General features: G+C 45.5%; 1 protein-coding gene across 1 annotated transcript in view; it reads left to right on the top strand.

Annotated features, from left to right (window-relative positions):
* kctd14 (potassium channel tetramerization domain containing 14) overlaps nucleotides 1–17,558 on the top strand; it is a 168,483-nt gene that overhangs the window by 90,255 nt on the left and 60,670 nt on the right. The gene's annotated exons all lie outside the window — the stretch shown is intronic.

Genomic DNA, 17,558 nt, shown 5'->3' on the forward strand with positions numbered 1-17,558 from the left:
TCTCTGGTTTTTTTATAGGTGGTTGCATGCCACTCACGAGATTTCTCGGAATTATTATTATTCTTTTTTTTTTGCGATCTGAAAAATTATTGCATCACCCGAGCCTACCCGAGTATAGCCGAGGGGCGCCGGCGATCACTGTGGAAAAAAGCGCCCCCTGTCGTCTCCCAGATGACATAAGTGATTTTGGAATGGACTCAATGAAAATGAATTGGGAAAAAAATCCGGTACTCCACATTTTCCAGTTCACTGATCCAGCCGGGGTTACTAGAGTTCATTCTGGAGCCTCAGATCCCCGCGGATCATGGAGTTCTACTGTATTGCGTTGGATCCATACACGTATCGATTTTTTCAAATGGTGATCAGGAATTGGAATATACCAGTTGGATACCATCTGATGTCAGGTAAGGACTCTATGTTATCAGTGGTAGGATAATCAGAGTAAGTTTGATGAAGTTATAAGCTGTTTTGTGAAATGTCTTCTTTCGGTTTCACTGTAAAAGTCCGTGAGGAAATCAACGGAGCGATTATCAGTGCGCGGCCGTAATGTGCGTGCACGTATAATAATATTGATCATCTAGCGTTTATTTGAAAACGATTCATAAAAAGGCCGACGAATATCAACGTTGTGGAATATTCCACTAAAAGACGATTTTCATAGAATGCTCCAGAATGAGCTGTTTTTTATATCAAAACGGGGGCTTTTCTAACTGCTCTGAAACGGCAACGACGCGATAAAAAAACAATCTGCCTTCACAGCACTGACTGGAAAATAGTCTTTGATAATGCGATGGGCAGATTAGACACATAGCCATAATTTAAAACATAGATTAGGCGATATTAACGTTAACATTGGCGCCGATGGTGGCATTCAAGCGGTAAAACGGAAAACCAGGCGTGGCGCTGAAAGTGTTAACACTTTGAGTGCCAGCCACGAGAAATCTCGTTATTTCATGCCATGCGTTGAGTGCCAATGACGAGAAGTCTCGTTTTTTAATCGTTAGCTTTTATTAGCGATATCCATACATTTTATATCAATCTAGCCTCACGTTACCATTGGGACTGGCTCTGAGCTCGAACAGGGAAAATACCGCCCCCTATCGTCTCCCGGATGGCAATGCATCCATTGGATTGGACTCAATGGAAATGGATGAGAAAAGAAAACTCCGGAATCCACATTTTACCTATCAGGCATGTAACGATCCCATTCATTGTAGACACTCAGAACAGCGTGGAATATGTGTTTCGAGTACCCAGCGTTGGATCAATAAACTCAATCGATATTTTGAATGGCGATCAGGAATTGGAATAATCTTTTTGGAGAACATCTGATGTGAGGTAAGGAATCTATTTTACCAGTCTTGGGGTAATCAGTTTTTTTCACATCTCAACGTGTCCCCTATATTCATTCAATCTTTATTTATACTCGATAATACACTGAGTAATTAAACTCATTTACAGTGCCGTCGAGATGTTACATACACAAGTGTCAGTGTGTTCATAAATATAAAGACATCAGACAATCAGAATAATTAAGAGCACATTTTAAAATACATTAAAAAAAATAAAGAATACAAGACTCCAAATGCTCCTTATGTACAAATGGGGACGAGGGGACATTTATGCACATGTACTGGGACTGCCCACCAGTTAAGATATTCTGGAAAGAGGTGACCCAGCAACTATCAAATCTCTTAACTTGGAATATACCTGTACACCCCTCTGTACTACTGCTGAATGATGTTTTTGAGTGTGCAGTACATCCACAGCTAAAGAGATTGGTTTTATCGGGTATCACAGTGGCTAAAAAGCTGATAGCATCACGATGGTTCCAACCGGAAAAATTTGCCGAAAGGTCTGGATTATTACATATCTCGATGTGATCTATCAAGAAATATCTACAGCAAGAATTTTGGGTCTCAATGAATCCAAAATGACATTGTGGTTAGAAGTGGTGGAGAAAATAAAAGCTAGCATATAATGGTAATGTCTGGTTAGGAGCGAGGGAAAGTGGATGGATTATCCAATGGGGGGTCCGGAAGGGGGGGGGTACGAGCTGGAGCATATGTGTGTAGGTTTTTAGATAACAGGTATTAAGGGTATATCCTATATAGGACAATTAACTAAATTGTGATTTCATTGGATGTGCACTGACAACTAATGCTTGTATATCTTATCGTGTGTTGTCATGTTTGTTTATGTGTTTGTTTAAAAAAAAAAAAAAAAAAAAAATACAAAAAAATAAAGAAATCTTTTTAAAAGAATAAAATAGCTAAAAATTAAAACAGAGGTAATAATTTAAAAACAATTACATATTGTGGTGACCTGATTGGTCATTAAGGTTCTAAACCGACCCATAGACACGAGTGTCTAGTTCAGGGGTCAGCAACCTTTTTGACATGGAGTGCCTGTTTGAAATATAGTTGTAACTAGTGTGCCTCAACAATATTCCATGCATCGTAATATTTTTCTCATAATCAGGTCTTTTTAACACTTTGGTCGCCAGGCTTATATTCTTAATATACCATCCTCCGCCAGCTCTATTTGTCTATGGAGAAGTTCCCCTTATTTGCAGGGCTATAACTTTTTAAATTGTATTGCTAAATTGACATTACTATGGCCCATTCAACATCAAGTATCTATTGTTCAGGACGTAGCAACGTTATACTTTTTCATTCACATATTCATACTAAAATACGGTCTAAAGTATAAGTGTTTTTATCGTTTTCTGCAGCTTTCTCCAGAACGTGATTTATAGCCCCAAATGCATTATATTGATGATCAAATACAGTTTGATAGGAATCTGCGCGAGATGAAAAATGTCAAATGGACGTGCTTCTAGAAGTTACTACTGATCATCTGATGTTGACCGGATGGGGGGGGGGGGGGGTCGTTTATAATTCCGTGGCCAACGTTAGATGATTCATCTAGTGTGGGTGATATGATCATTAGAGCAGTTAGTATCGAACATGTTAAAAAATAACGCTGAATCTTACCGTAGCTTCCTCATAGCATTGGGCGATGAGCGTGGAATAGAATATTCCTATTATGGGATGTAGAAATATGCGATCCATTTCCAGGTTGTATAATAGTATATACGTCCAAATCATGTTGTTTATAGAGTTATTGGTAGGGATGCTCGATATTGGCTTTTTTACCGATACCGATATTCCGATATTGTCCAACTCTTAATTTCCGATACCGATATCAACCGATACCGATATATGCAGGGTTTCCCCGTCCAAAAAACTGAATAATTTCAGGTAACTAATAATTTCACTGGATATATATATAACAAATAGTTATCGTTTTTTTTTTGTTTTTAAACCGATACCGATATTTTCCGATATCACATTTTACTGCCGATATCGGCCGATAATATCGGTCGGCCGATAATATCGGACATCCCTAGTTATTGGTAACGGATTTCTATCCGTTGTGTCTAGCTCGAGTCCTGGGACTATTACCGAGTGATCGGACCGAATTGGAATGAGCACCAGCTTCCATTTCCTGTTTCCGCTCTGGGCGATCCGCCGATCGGCCACCAGATGGCGCTCTTGAACCGTTGGAGAGTTGAGAGGGGATCAACAGTAGATCTCAAGTCTCCGGGGGAGAAATATGATTTCGATCAGATTTTTGGAATATTGATATCAAAGACGTGGTACGGCGTCTTTGGCAGAATGAGCATGGCGGGGAATGACGTGGTACGGCGTTTTTGGCGACCATAGTGTTAATGATATTTTTTACATTATTACATTGTTATTGTTATTAACAATATTATTATGATGGTTGTATCAACCCTAAATCTGAGTTGGGGGGGGGGGGGGAATGCAATGCAGACAAACAGCTGCATACAGTGTGACCATTTCACTCAGTGTGACCATTTCACTCACATTTGCCCATTCATTTTTGGACACATCACACACCATCGGTGTGTGTACTGTACGTGTGCTGTCATAGCTCCACCTACAGGCCTAATGGAGAACACCAGGATGTGAATGGAGGGTGAATGTGAGGTATATCGTGTAAATAAGTTTTGATTGATCGCAAGACTACACTGTAAAAAATAAATAATAATAAGTTACCAGAACTTAAAAATATTGAGTTCAGTTACTGTGCATTAAGGTGTTCAGTTTTCAAACCATAATAAGTTAACAGAAAAATAAGTACACAACCACATTATTTCAACCTAATAAAACTATGTTTATTGTCATTGTTTTAAGAACACAAGTTGACTTTGTAATACTCACATTTTGAGTAAAAAAAATTGCTTTTAACATGTGCAATGTTCAATGAAATGGAAAAATAAATAATACAATGTTGATTAATCCCACTGGTCACAATGGTGACCATAATAATGTTTTTGTTATAAGGCTCTGCAAATGTTACTGAATGATGTAGCAATGTATTTCCAGCTAAATTGAAATAATAAACAAATAAAGGGTCTCAATTAAATATGTGGTAGTAAAAAGAACCTGTGGGAGGATTTCAACAAGATAAATGCGACAGTGAAAAATATTTCACTATATTTCAAAGCAAAAAAATATATATATATATATATATCTTTTTTTTTAATGCTGCCCCCTGTGCCTATGAAAATGCCCCTGCGTGCCTATGCAGGCACGCGTGCCTAGGGTTGCCTACTCTCTGTTTCCTGCAGGGTATTCCATGATGTAGGTGCAAAAAAGCCAAAAGCAGATCTACCAAGTTCAGTACAAACTCTAGGCACTCTAAGTGTAAGCCAAAAACTGGATCGTGTACGACGGGGTCCAGTGGTCCATTCCAATAAAGAACTAATATAATTTGGACAATCTCTAATTATGGCTTTATAAATAAAAAGATTGCAATGCAACTTACGTCTCTCTGCCAGAGAGGCCCACCCAACCTTATTATATAGGATACAATGGTGAGTACCATAACTATCACCGGTGATAAATCGAATGGCTGAATGATGAGAGTTTAGGGCTTAAGAGTGGAAGCCGCTGCATGTCTATAAATCACATCTCCGTAATCCAAAACAGATAGGAACACTGCTTCAACAACTCTCTTTCTACTAATCATAGGGAAGTTGGCTCTATTTCTATACAAAAAGCCAATCTTTTTCCGTAATTTACTGGCGAGTACGCCCACATGATATTTAAATGTAAGTCCTTCATCAATCCAAATACCAAGGTATTTGTATTCTGAAACTCTCTCGATATCAGAACTGTTCAGAGTCGATATATGCAAGTCACTATAAACAATCTTTTTGGCTTTGGAAAACAACATGAATTTAGTTTTACTGGCATTAAGCACCAATTTTAGACTAAGTGCATCTTGCAGGGCGTCAAAGGAGAGTTGTAAATAATTAGTGGCCAGTTGCACAAAATCAGCAGTACAATAGAGAACTGTGTCATCCGCGTAAAGGTGGCTTTGACAGCTGCTCAGAGATTAGCCAATATTATTAATATAAATGGTAAATAAGACCGGGCCGAGGATTGATCCCTGTGGAACACCTTTTGTGATGGGTAGAAGCTCTGATTGGGCATTTTGCATTTTCACACACTGAAATCTTTCTGTTAAATAGTTTTGAAACCAACTGCAAGCACCTGTATCAAAGCCAACACTCTGCAATCTTTGTAATAGGAGAAGGTGGTCAACAGTATCAAACACCTTCGACAAATCTACAAACAGGGCAGCACAATGCTTTCCTTTGTCAAGGGCTGATACAATGTCATTTATTACTACAGTAGCCGCTGAGATTGTACTGTTTTTCTCTAAAACCAGATTGGTGAGGGTTTAATATAGAGTGCTTTGTGATGAAAGTTGGTCGTTTACCAATTTATCCCCCCCTTTATGCAAGGGGGTCACATGGGCTGTTTTCCAGGCAACAGGAACCACACCGGTTAGTAGTGAAAGATTAAATATGTGTGTTATTGGCTTTGAAACCAATGGTGCAGCTAGTTTGAGGAAAAAAGGATCCAACCCATCCTCTCCAGTTGATTTCCTGGTATCAATGGCTTGAAGTGCCTCAAGAACAGAGTTTACAGACAAGGGTTGTAAATGAAACTGAAAATCATTTCCTATCTATGTACAGGGCTCCTGATCCTGTCCACCTGGTGGCCCTACATGGCTATTCTCAAATAGATGACCAGCTTCGATAAAATGTTTGTTTATGGCTAAACAGACCTCTTTTTGTTCCGAGATCAAGGATTCACCCTTTCTAATCTCTGTAGGGAGGGCAATTGTGGTTCTGGTCTTATTTAAATTCACCCGCCTTCCAAAACTTAGCAGGATCTGAGTAGGAGCTGGTTACTAGTTCTAAGTGATACTCAACTTTAGCCGTTCTCACAGATGCTGTACATTTATTTCTGAGCCGTCTAAATGCTGCCCAGTGTGACTGATCACCAGAGCGTCTGGCAAGTGACCAGGCTCTATCTCTCCTTAACACTTTGGATGCCAGCCACGACATAACACGTGTTATCAGCCCGCCCCCTGAATGCCCAGCACGACAATTAGCGTGACATTTTTATTAGCGATCTGAATTCATATTTCATCAACCGAGTCTACCGTTGGGAAACCAGCCCCATCAGGAGCTCAGATGTGAAAAAAGCACCCCCTATCGTCTCCCAGATGGTAATGCACCCTTTTGGAATGGACTCAATGAAAATGGATGAGGGAAAAAAAATCCAGAATCCACATTTTACTTCTCACGCATGTAACTGGAGTTGATCCCACTCATTGTGGACCATCAGAACAGCGTGTAATATGTGTTTACAGTATGTAGCATTGGATCAATAATGATCGATTTTTGGAATGGCGATCAGGAATTGGAATAATCTTTTTGGATACCATCTGATCTCAGGTAAGGAATCTATTTTACCAGTCTTAGGATAATCAGACCTGTTTTCACGGAGATATAAGCTTTTCCCCTATGTGTGATATGGCTGTTTGGCTGTGCGAGCGATCAGGAAATATATCAGATCAGATATCAGATCGCCTATATAGCGTGCATACGTACACATATACTATCGATAATCTAGCGTTTATTTGAAAACTATTCATAAATAGGCCGAAATATTTGAACGTTTGTGTATTCTAGAATATTCCGTTTATTATGGAATATTTTTATTTTCCTTAAACGAGGGCTTTTCAAGATGCTATAAAACGGAAATGAAGTGATAAAAAAAACAATCCGCTTCGACAATGTTGACTGGAAAATGAGTCATTGATAAGCGACAGATTAGACACATAGCCATAATTTAAAACATAGATTAGGCGATATTAACGCTAACATTGAAGTGGGCATTCAAGCACTAAATCGTGCGCCCCCTGCTGGGCACTGAAAGTGTTAAGCAAGGCAGATAATTCAGGTGTGAACCAAGGGATTAATCTATTTTTTATTCTAAGCCTTTTATAGGGTGCATGTTTATTAGCAATTGAGAGAAAGGTTTTTGAAAAAAAGTTGAGTGCTACTTCGACATCGGGAATCTCCAATGTGGATGTCGCTATGGAATAGGTGAAAAAAGTAGTAGAACGCGCTCACCTCACTAGACTTGACACTGGGTGCTGTAACCTCCGATATCATACATAAAAATAGGGAAACAATGTCCAGGCACGCACTCCAGGTTTTTCCAAATTTATTGGCAGCCTGTAATCATGACGTTTCGGTGTGAACACACCTTCTTCAGAATGGTTTGAAACGTCATGATTACAGGCTGCCAATAAATTTGGAAAAACCTGGAGTGCGTGCCTGGACATTGTTTCGCTATGGAATAGGTCAATTAGAAAAGCCTGATCACTAATGTTTTTCATATTCCTTTTGTTAATAGTGCGAGACTGTGGGATCGCAAGAAAGGATGAAACGGGAGACGGTAGTAGAGTCTTTCCTTTACTTCCCAACATAAATTACATACATCAAACAGAGTGCAGAGGCGTTTAACGTTACTACTTCAAAGTGACAGCAGCCAGCTGACAGCTGACAGGTGACCTAATATACGTCACCAAATACCCACACCGTTCCCAGAATCCCCAGGCTTAAAGGAGCATTCCTTCGCTCTTCAAGTCCAGTGAATGTGTCACCACACAGGCCCCCCCAGAATTCACAATAACCCCCCAAAAGATCATCCACAGTCAACGAGGCGGGGGGCGGATCAGGTGCCCAAAACGAGTCCGTATCACCCGTGCAGGGGTAGAGGTGGGGATTGGGGCGTGTGGGGGGGATTCAGGAGATATGAGGTGACTAGAGGGAAAAGCAGTTGGCAGGGGCCGGGCAGGGGGTCGTCCACGCCGCGGGGGCCGGGCCAGTTCAACTGGCCTGTCTAGGTCCAAATGGGCAGGCTTGAGCCGGTCGACCGATACCCGCTCTGACCTTCCTCCAATGTCCACCATGAAGTTCTTAGGCCCCGCCTCCAGGACGCGAAAAGGGCCGTCGTAAGGGGGCTGCAGAGGAGTACGGTGGCTGTCATGGCGAATGAAAACATACCTGGCTGACTGCAGATCCCTAGGCATGTAGGACTGCGGGAGGCAGTGCTGGGAAGTTGGGACTGGGGTGAAAGCACCGGCGCCATCCCTGAGCACAGTCCGAGATGAGGTGACCGACCAGGGAGCCTCGGCATCCGGGAGGAACTCTCCAGGGACTCGCAGCGGCTGTCCGTACACCAGCTCAGCAGCCGAGGCCTGCAGGTCTTCTTTGGGGGCGGAGCGCAGGCCAAGCATGACCCAGGGAAGCCGGTCGACCCAGTTGCAGTCCGTAAGGCTGGCCCGCAGAGCAGCCTTCATAGAGCGGTGAAACCGTTCACACAAGCCGTTGCCCTGTGGGTTGTAGGCTGTGGTGCGGTGGAGCTTCACTCCCAGGCCCTCGGCGACTGCAGTCCAGAGCCCGGACGTAAACTGTGGGCCCCGGTCGGATGTGAGATCAGATGGTGTGCCAAAACGGGCTACCCAGGACCCAATGAACGCCCGGGCCACCTCGGCGGATGTGGTCGATGCCAGCGGGACCACCTCCGGCCACCTAGTGGTTCTGTCCACCATGGTGAGGTGGTGAGTGAACCCGTGGGAGGGGGGCAGGGGACCCACCAGGTCCACATTGACATGGTCAAAGCGCCTCTCCGGCACGAGAAACGGTGCCAAGGGGGCTTTGGTGTGACGGTGTATCTTTGCACGCTGGCACGCCACGCAGGAGCCGGCCCAGGCTGCGATGTCCTTCCTGAGGCCATGCCAGACGAATTTAGCACTGACCAGCTTAGTTGACGCCTTCACCCCCGGGTGTGACAGGCCATGGATGGCTTCGAATACCTGCCGCCGCCAGCCAGCGGGAACCATCGGACGGGGCTGACCGGTGGAGACGTCGCAGAGGAGCGTGGTGTTGGCAATACCGACCTGCACATCCTCTAACCTTAGCCCAGTGTCGGCTGTTCGGTAGGCCTGCATGTCCTTGTCAGTGGCCTGGTCGGCAGCCATGGCAGCGTAGTCCAGTCCCAAGTGGATGGCCCCCACCACCGTCCGGGAGAGGCAGTCAGCGACGTAGTTGTCTTTACCTGCGACATGCCGTAAGTCCGTGGTAAACTCGGAGATGGCGGAGAGTTGGCGCTGCTGGCGCCCTGACCACGGCTCGGTGGCCTTGGCCATGGCGAAGGTGAGTGGCTTGTGATCCACAAAGGCAGTAAACCGTTGGCCCTCCAGCAGGAATCTGAAGTGCCTGATGGCCAGGAAGAGGCCTAGGAGCTCCCGGTCAAAGGTGCTGTACTTTCTTTCATTGTCCCGCAGCTGGCGACTGAAGAAAGCAAGCGGTTGCCAGCCCCCCCCCACCCACTGTTCGTACACTGCCCCCACTGCGTAGTCTGAGGCGTCAGTTGTGAGGGCGATAGGGGCGGTAGGAAATGGGTGTGCCAGTAATGCGGCATTGGCCAGTGCAGTTTTAGCACCCAAAAAAGCGTCGTCGGTACACGGGGACCAGTCCACCTCGGCCTTGGGGTCCTTACCACGCAGGGCCTCATACAAGGGGCGCATGAGGTGAGCAGCACGGGGAATGAACCTGTTGTAGAAGTTCACCATGCCTAGGAACTCCTGCAGGGACTTCACGGTGCGGGGGCGTGGAAAGCTGGCAACGGCGTCCACCCTGGCAGGGAGCAGAACGGCTCCCTCTGCTGAGACCCTGTGCCAGAGGAAATCAATAGACGACCGGCCGAACTGGCACTTGGCGGGGTTAACAATGAGCCCATGTGCACTGAGCCGCTCAAACAACTGCCTGAGATGTGTCAGGTGCTCCTCTGCAGACGTGCTGGCTACGAGAATGTCGTCCAAGTATACGAACATGAATGCCATATCCCGCAGCACCGAGTCCATCAGTCGCTGGAAAGTCTGTGCCGCCCCCTTGAGGCCAAAGGGCATCCGCAGAAACTCGAACAGGCCAAAAGGAGTGATGACCGCCGTCTTGGGAACGTCCCGTGGGTGAACTGGTACCTGGTGGTATCCCCGCACCAAGTCCACCTTGGAAAAGATGGTGGTCCCCGCCAGGTGGGCGGAGAAGTCCTGTATATGCGGGACGGGGTACCGGTCCGGGGTCGTGGCGTTGTTTAGGCGTCGGAAATCGCCACAGGGACGCCACCCACCATCAGCCTTAGTGACCATATGCAGGGGGGAGGCCCACGGACTGTCAGAACGGCGCACAATTCCAAGGCGTTCCATGGTTGCAAATTCCTCCCTGGCAATGGAGAGCTTAGCTGGGTCAAGGCGCCGAGCACGTGCATAGACCGGGGGACCGATAGTGGCTATATAGTGCTCCACGCCATGCTTGGCGACTGCTGAGGAAAATGTAGGCGTGGTGAGGATAGGGAACTCCGCTAGGAGGCGCTGATATACATCCCCAGCAGCAAGCATGTTGGACAGACCTAGTGTCCCTGGCCCTCCCAGCGTGCACGGGTAGGTAGCGAAGGAGACAGCATCGATCAGGCGACAGTTTGTAATGTCCACTAACAGCCTGAACGCACACAGGAAGTCCGCGCCGAGGAGAGGAACTGACACAGCGGCCATGACAAACTCCCACCCGAAACGGCGCCCGCCAAAACACACCTCTACATACCGGGTTCCGTAGGTACGTATAGGCGTGCCATTAGCAGCGTCCATGGGGGGACCGTGGCCCCCAGCCATAGTGTCCACAGCTGTAGCAGGCAGGATGCTGCGTTGCGCGCCCGAGTCGACTAGTAGTCGCTGGCCAAATAAGGTGTCCTTAATAAATAGCAGCCTGCTGCCTCCGCCAACGCTCATGGCTGTTAATGAGCATTGGCCCTGGCGTTTCCCTGGTCACTGTAATTGCACGGTGGGCGAGACTGTTTGGCCCTGGCGCCAAACCGGTTATGGAAATAACACCATCCACTGTTACCCTGGCGACGGGCAGTCACTGCTGCAGCGGCGTCCGCAGCGTCCACTAGGTGGGTAGGTGGGTCGTAGGCTGGAAGTAGCGCATGAACAAACTGCTGCCGAGATAAATCCTGTCCGCTTCGGCAGCCAGCGCGCGGAAGTCCTTGGTGAAGGAGACGGGAGAGCTGGCCAGGGCGGTGCGCACAGGCGCTGGGAGCTGACGCATGAAAACATGCTTAAACAAAAAAGAGGGATCTGCCGAGCCCAAAACGGACAGCATCCTGTCCATCAGTTCGGACGGCTTGCCGTCGCCGAGGCCGTTAAGTGACAATAGACGATCCGCCTTTTCAATTTCCGACAGTTCAAATAATTGCAAAAGGAATGCCTTGATAGCGTCATATTTGCCGGCAGCTGGCGGGGCTTCCAGCAGCCCCATAGCGCGGGCCGTCGTCTGGGCATCCAATGCTGCTACCACATGATAATATTTCGTAACATCCTGTGTTATTCCTCTCAACTCGAACTGAGCTTCAATGTGTTGAAACCAGGGTCGAGGGCTGTGATGCCAGAAGTCGGGTAACTTAATTGCAGCGGCGTAGACAATGTTCACTTCTCCGTCCGTCATGATGTAATATTCACGTACTTCAGGTCACCAATGTGGGATCGCAAGAAAGGATGAAACGGGAGACGGTAGTCGAGTCTTTCCTTTACTTCCCAACATAAATTACATACATCAGAGTGCAGAGGCGTTTAACGTTACTACTTCAAAGTGACAGCAGCCAGCTGACAGCTGACCTAATATACGTCACCAAATACCCACACCGTTCCCAGAATCCCCAGGCTTAAAGGAGCATTCCTTCGCTCCTCAAGTCCAGTGAATGTCTGCACCAATTGTGCGTGATAAGTGTCACCACAAGACTGTGATTTCTCTAATCGAGAGTTTCTAACACAAGCTAGGACAGTTATCACTGACACCTAATTCAAAAACACCACAAGCACAAATTGTATCTTATTAGAAAACATTAAGTCAATTATACTTGACCTAGAATAATTTTTTAGATTTGGCCTGGTGGGTTCAGTAACCAACTGAGATAAGCCAATGCTACTACTAATGTCTCTAAGATGGTTTGAATCATTACTAAGCCAATCAATATTAAAATCCCCTAGAACTATCAGTTCAACATTTGAGTACTGAGATAGTAACTCTGCTATCCTATCAATAGAGTGGGGGTCTAGACTCCAGTCACATTAACAGAATTATTGGGTCCCAAATACATTTTTAAAACAAGAATTTCAAAAATTTTGGAATTGTTAGTTTAAAATAGTCACAGAAAAAATTTACTTTACATAAATAGCCACCCCTCCCCCCTCCGAGTCCTATCCGCTCTAAACAGGTTGTAATTGTCTAGAGAGTTACATCCAAGTCAGAATCACCTTTCTTAACCCGTTAAGCCTTAAGCCTGCTTTTCTTTATCATAAATCGATCAATAGAGACCGTATTAGATCCCCAATTATCATATCATGGGGTATCATTGGAAAGCCACACATTGGCTACAACCCTGTGCAAAGATTTTCGAGATCGCCAAATGATTGACGGAGCTAGAGCCCTGGGAGTCGGGGGTGGTAATGTGTACTTTTGCGTACTTTGGGGCACGCCTCACATATCGGCATGTAACTCGAGAACCGCTGAACGGATTTTGTCACCTGAAAGGGCAATCGACAGGCAACAAATAGGGCTTTAATTCCATCTATATATTGTATTAAAAGAAATGCACACCCGAGCCACTAGAGGTCGGCAAAGAATCGTCCACATGTGGGCCCTTGGATGTTAAGAGGTTAATGTTTAAAAAAAATTAAATGTGTAGCCAAGAGTAAAGACCATAACCCTATCAAAAACAGTAGTCAAAGTGTATATTTTCATTTTTACCGATGTTTTATACGATTTATCGGAAATACGAATTTATCGGAAAATGCTAATTATCGTAAAAAACGCAAGGAAATGAATAAATCCAGATTAAACCCTGCCATTTCACTTAAAATCAGGATATCGGGGTTAGACTGCATGACAAGTATCTTTACATGATCAAGATTTTTATGTAAACTCCTAATATTCCAATGAATGATCCCTAATCCGTTTCTATTTTTAAAAGTAAGTGGGCTGAATAGAGACTGAATTGGTGTAAAATCAATAACATGATTAATAACAGGGGGCTGAATTGGTATTAAAACCAAGTTTGGAGTAACAGCAGTACGACCTAAATGATCAACCGGGGGCCTGGTAGTGATTCGAACAGGAATAATAGCAACAGAAGGATTGGGACTATGCATAGACACTATTAGTTACACAAAGAGGATTAAAAACAAAACATAGATTATTTAAACTACTTACTGATGTGGGTAGCTGTCAGGTCAGAGAGGCATTAATACATGATTTCATACAATTTAATGTTAGTTTCTCAGCCCCCAGATAATTTGGGTGAACCCCATCCACTTTGTATAGGTTCACTCTATTCCAAAACTTGTCAAAGTTGTTAATGAAGGTATGGCCAGTGGCAGTACATAAAGTCTGCAACCAGCAATGCAGGCTAAAAAGGCGACTAAAATGCTCAGAGCCATGTCTTAAAGATGGAATAGGACTGGAGAGGACAGTGTTTTCCTAGGCTCTCTATGGTTAATGCCAGAGACATAAGGTCAGATTGAAGCTTGGTTGATTGCCTGGATAACACATCATTGGTCCCTACATGTAAAATCACAGTGTGAACAGAGGGATGATTCTCAATGATAGATGGCACCCGTTCCATAAGATCAGTCACCTTAGCACCAGAAAAACAGTATGATATGGCACAGGGAAGTTTAATAGACCTGATGATGGAGTCACCAATCAAGAGGACTTTGGGTTTGCCCTCATGGAAACCTCCATCATAGATGGAAAGCCTTGGGTGATTTTCAGCTGCCACTGGGACAGGGTAGACAACAGGTCCCCCAGGGTCCATGGAGGAGGAGGAGGGGGGCAGCGACGGTGCGAGTGCAGACCATGAGGGTTGATGTACAGGAGAGCGCTGCCGAGGTGAACTGGGGGAGGAGTGGTCCCTACGAGCTCTCGTTCCCGGGCTGGGGGTCAGATGGAGAGGATGAAGAGTGGTCCCTACGAGCTCTCTTGTTCCCGGGCTGGGGGTCAGATGGAGAGGATGAAGAGTGGTCCCTACGAGCTCTCTTGTTCCCGGGCTGGGGGTCAGATGGAGAGGATGAAGAGTGGTCCCTACGAGCTCTCTTGTTCCCGGGCTGGGGGCCAGATGAAGAGTGGTCCCTACAAGCTCTCTTGTTCCCGGGCTGGGGGCCAGATGGAGAGGATGAAGAGTGGTCCCTACGAGCTCTCTTGTTCCCGGGCTGGGGGCCAGATGGAGAGGATGAAGAGTGGTCCCTACGAGCTCTCTTGTTCCCGGGCTGGGGGTCAGATGGAGAGGATGATCCGCAGCATGAAGCTGGATTGGCCGGTCGTTTCCTCATTGAAGTAGAGGTTGGGATGTTATCTTTAGCTGTTAGGAGTGGGAACTCAGTGAGGAAATCCCAAGTGCTCAGTCAAAGGAGCATAAGACATCTCTTTCCTTTCCTTCCATTTACCACGGTAGACCAAGTTTAATTTACTACATTTGTATTTTTTCAATTAGAACCTTTTCGATCTCTGTAGTAATGAGTTTCAACACAAGTGTGAATGATGGATTCAAAGTATCTTTTGCTGCAAGAAGTTCCTTGAGGTATTATTTGGTGTCGTCTATGACGGGCACGTTGCCACAGTTTGCTTAGAGCAGACACTATTTTTAGAAAATCCATAACAAGTACGTTCATTGTCAGAACTGTTAAAAATATCTACCAGCTCCTTTTGTGAGGGAGTGCGTTCCCAGAGCATCCTCCATAATGGGTTTCCAGTCGGGTCCGCTTCAGCAGTGCCCCACACAGTAGAGAGGATAGGTAACAGCCAGCAGCAGAGGTTCTCTTTGGGGTTCTCTGTAGAGTTGTATTTTTCTGGTGCAGGTCTGAGGCCTACCAGGCCTGGTGGTGATGGCTAGTAGCTGGTAGCCTGGGGCTGGCCTGGTGGTGGTGGCTGGTAGCTGGTAGCCTGGGGCTGGCCTGGTGGTGGTGGCTAGTAGCTGGTAGCCTGGGGCTGGCCTGGTGGTGGTGGCTGGTAGCTGGTAGCCTGGGGCTGGCCTGGTGGTGGTGGCTGGTAGCTGGGGCTAGCCTGGTGGTGGTGGCTGGTAGCCTGGGGCTGGCCTGGTGGTGGTGGCTGGTAGCAGGTAGCCTGGGGCTGGCCAGGTGGTGGTGGCTGGTAGCCTGGGGCTGGCCTGGTGGTGGCTGGTAGCTGGTAGCCTGGGGCTGGCCTGGTGGTGGTGGTTGTGGCTGGTAGCTGGTAGCCTGGGGCTGGCCTGGTGGTGGTGGCTGGTAGCTGGTAGCCTGGGGCTGGCCTGGTGGTGGTGGCTGGTAGCCTGGGGCTGGCCTGGTGGTGGTGGCTGGTAGCTGGTAGCAGGGCTGCTGCTGAGTAGGCCACAGTTTGGAAAATAGAGCAGCTCTCAAGCAGCTAAAGAATAGGCCACTGTTTGCAGGGCAAATCAGGTATTTCAAACAGTATATAAATCAGCAACATAAAACCTTAGTAAAAAGTAGAAAATGGTGCTAAATCCAATACAAAATGTACTACTAACAGACAGACACTGAGCAGAGACACTGACATGCTGCCATCTTGGATTGGAGGCGGGGTTCTTAAAGAGAACCGTAATGTATGTGTGTGCGCTGAGCAGGAAATAGATAATCGATTTTTCAGCCCGCTTCTCTAGCGTGCATAAGTACACATACTATCGATAATCTAACGTTTATTTGAAAACGATTCATAAATAGGCAGAAAAATGACAACGTGTTTTGTGTATTCCACTAAAGGGCGTTTATCACAGAATCTTTTTTATTTTCTGGACATTTCCAAAAACGAGCGTTTTTCAAAATGGTATAAAACGGAAATGTACCGATGAAAAAAACAATCAGTTTCGTATATGTTGACTGCAAGCAAGTCATTGATAAGCGACAGGCGTATTAGACACATAGCCATATAGAATATTTTTTTATTTTAATTTTATTTATCCTTTATTTATCCAGGAATGTCCCATTGAGATACAAGATCTCTTCTTCCAGGGAGTCCTGACCAACACGGCACACAACAAGTTTCAACATAAAACAGGGCATTAAACAAAAAACATACAATTCAAATATAAATACAGAAGGCCATTTGTGCAGTGGCAAGGAGCATAATCAGATCAGCAATAGCATCAGGTAAAACAGTTACATGCTTCGTGAAGGGCTAATCGTAGCATGTAAAGCATTCACAGTAGGAAGTGCCTCTAGACAAAGTTTTACTTGCAGCGTATTCCATAAAAAGGGAGCATAGTGGGAGAATGCAGCTTTACCAAGCTCTGACTGCATCAAAGGAACATTTAAAAGCATCCCATTTGCTGCTCGTCTGGTATTAAAAAAGCAATATAGAAATAGCTCCGTGAAAATCATGAAATATATCGGAAAATCTGTCTAAAAAGGCTGGCATTCAAGCGCTAATTCTGGCGCCTCCTGCTGGCACTCAAAGTGTTAACAGCTGGGAGAACAGAAAAGAAAGATATTCAATTAGTATTTGAATAGTTCCCAGTGATTATCGAATAGTAATTTGCCCATCCCTAGTAAACTGTACCACCTACCACTTTAACCCTTTCACTACCACACTACCGAAGGTTAACCTTTCACTACCACACTACAGACTGTGTATTTTGCGCGCCCCTTCATCGATATTATATCCTCTGGTCATTCACAGAGTGTCATTCTCTGCCCAGGTAGCATGGAGCCCTTTTTCTCACAGTGTAGTTTTGGAAACTAACTATTATTGATCTGGGACGTTCATTGTGCCCAGTCTTCAGCCCAGTTGCCGGTGCGCTCTTTCAATGTAGATTTCACCGCTAACATCCAGTTTCCCGCCCCCCCCCCCCCCCCCCCGAGTTACGTTTTCCACAAACTCCAGTGTTATCTCTCAACACCATCATAATAACATTACTACTCGTAAAAACTTTGTCCGGTGAGTCTTTATTTTCTCCATGTGTTTTCTTTTTAATGAACATGGCCCTTTAAATCATCTTGTTCAGTCGATAATAAAATATATAATTTTTTTGTATCCATTTTTTCTCCAAATATTT

The sequence above is a fragment of the Notolepis coatsorum genome (assembly GCF_963971535.1).
Source record: "Notolepis coatsorum genome assembly, chromosome: 7".
Classification (NCBI taxonomy): Eukaryota; Metazoa; Chordata; class Actinopteri; order Aulopiformes; family Paralepididae; genus Notolepis; species Notolepis coatsorum.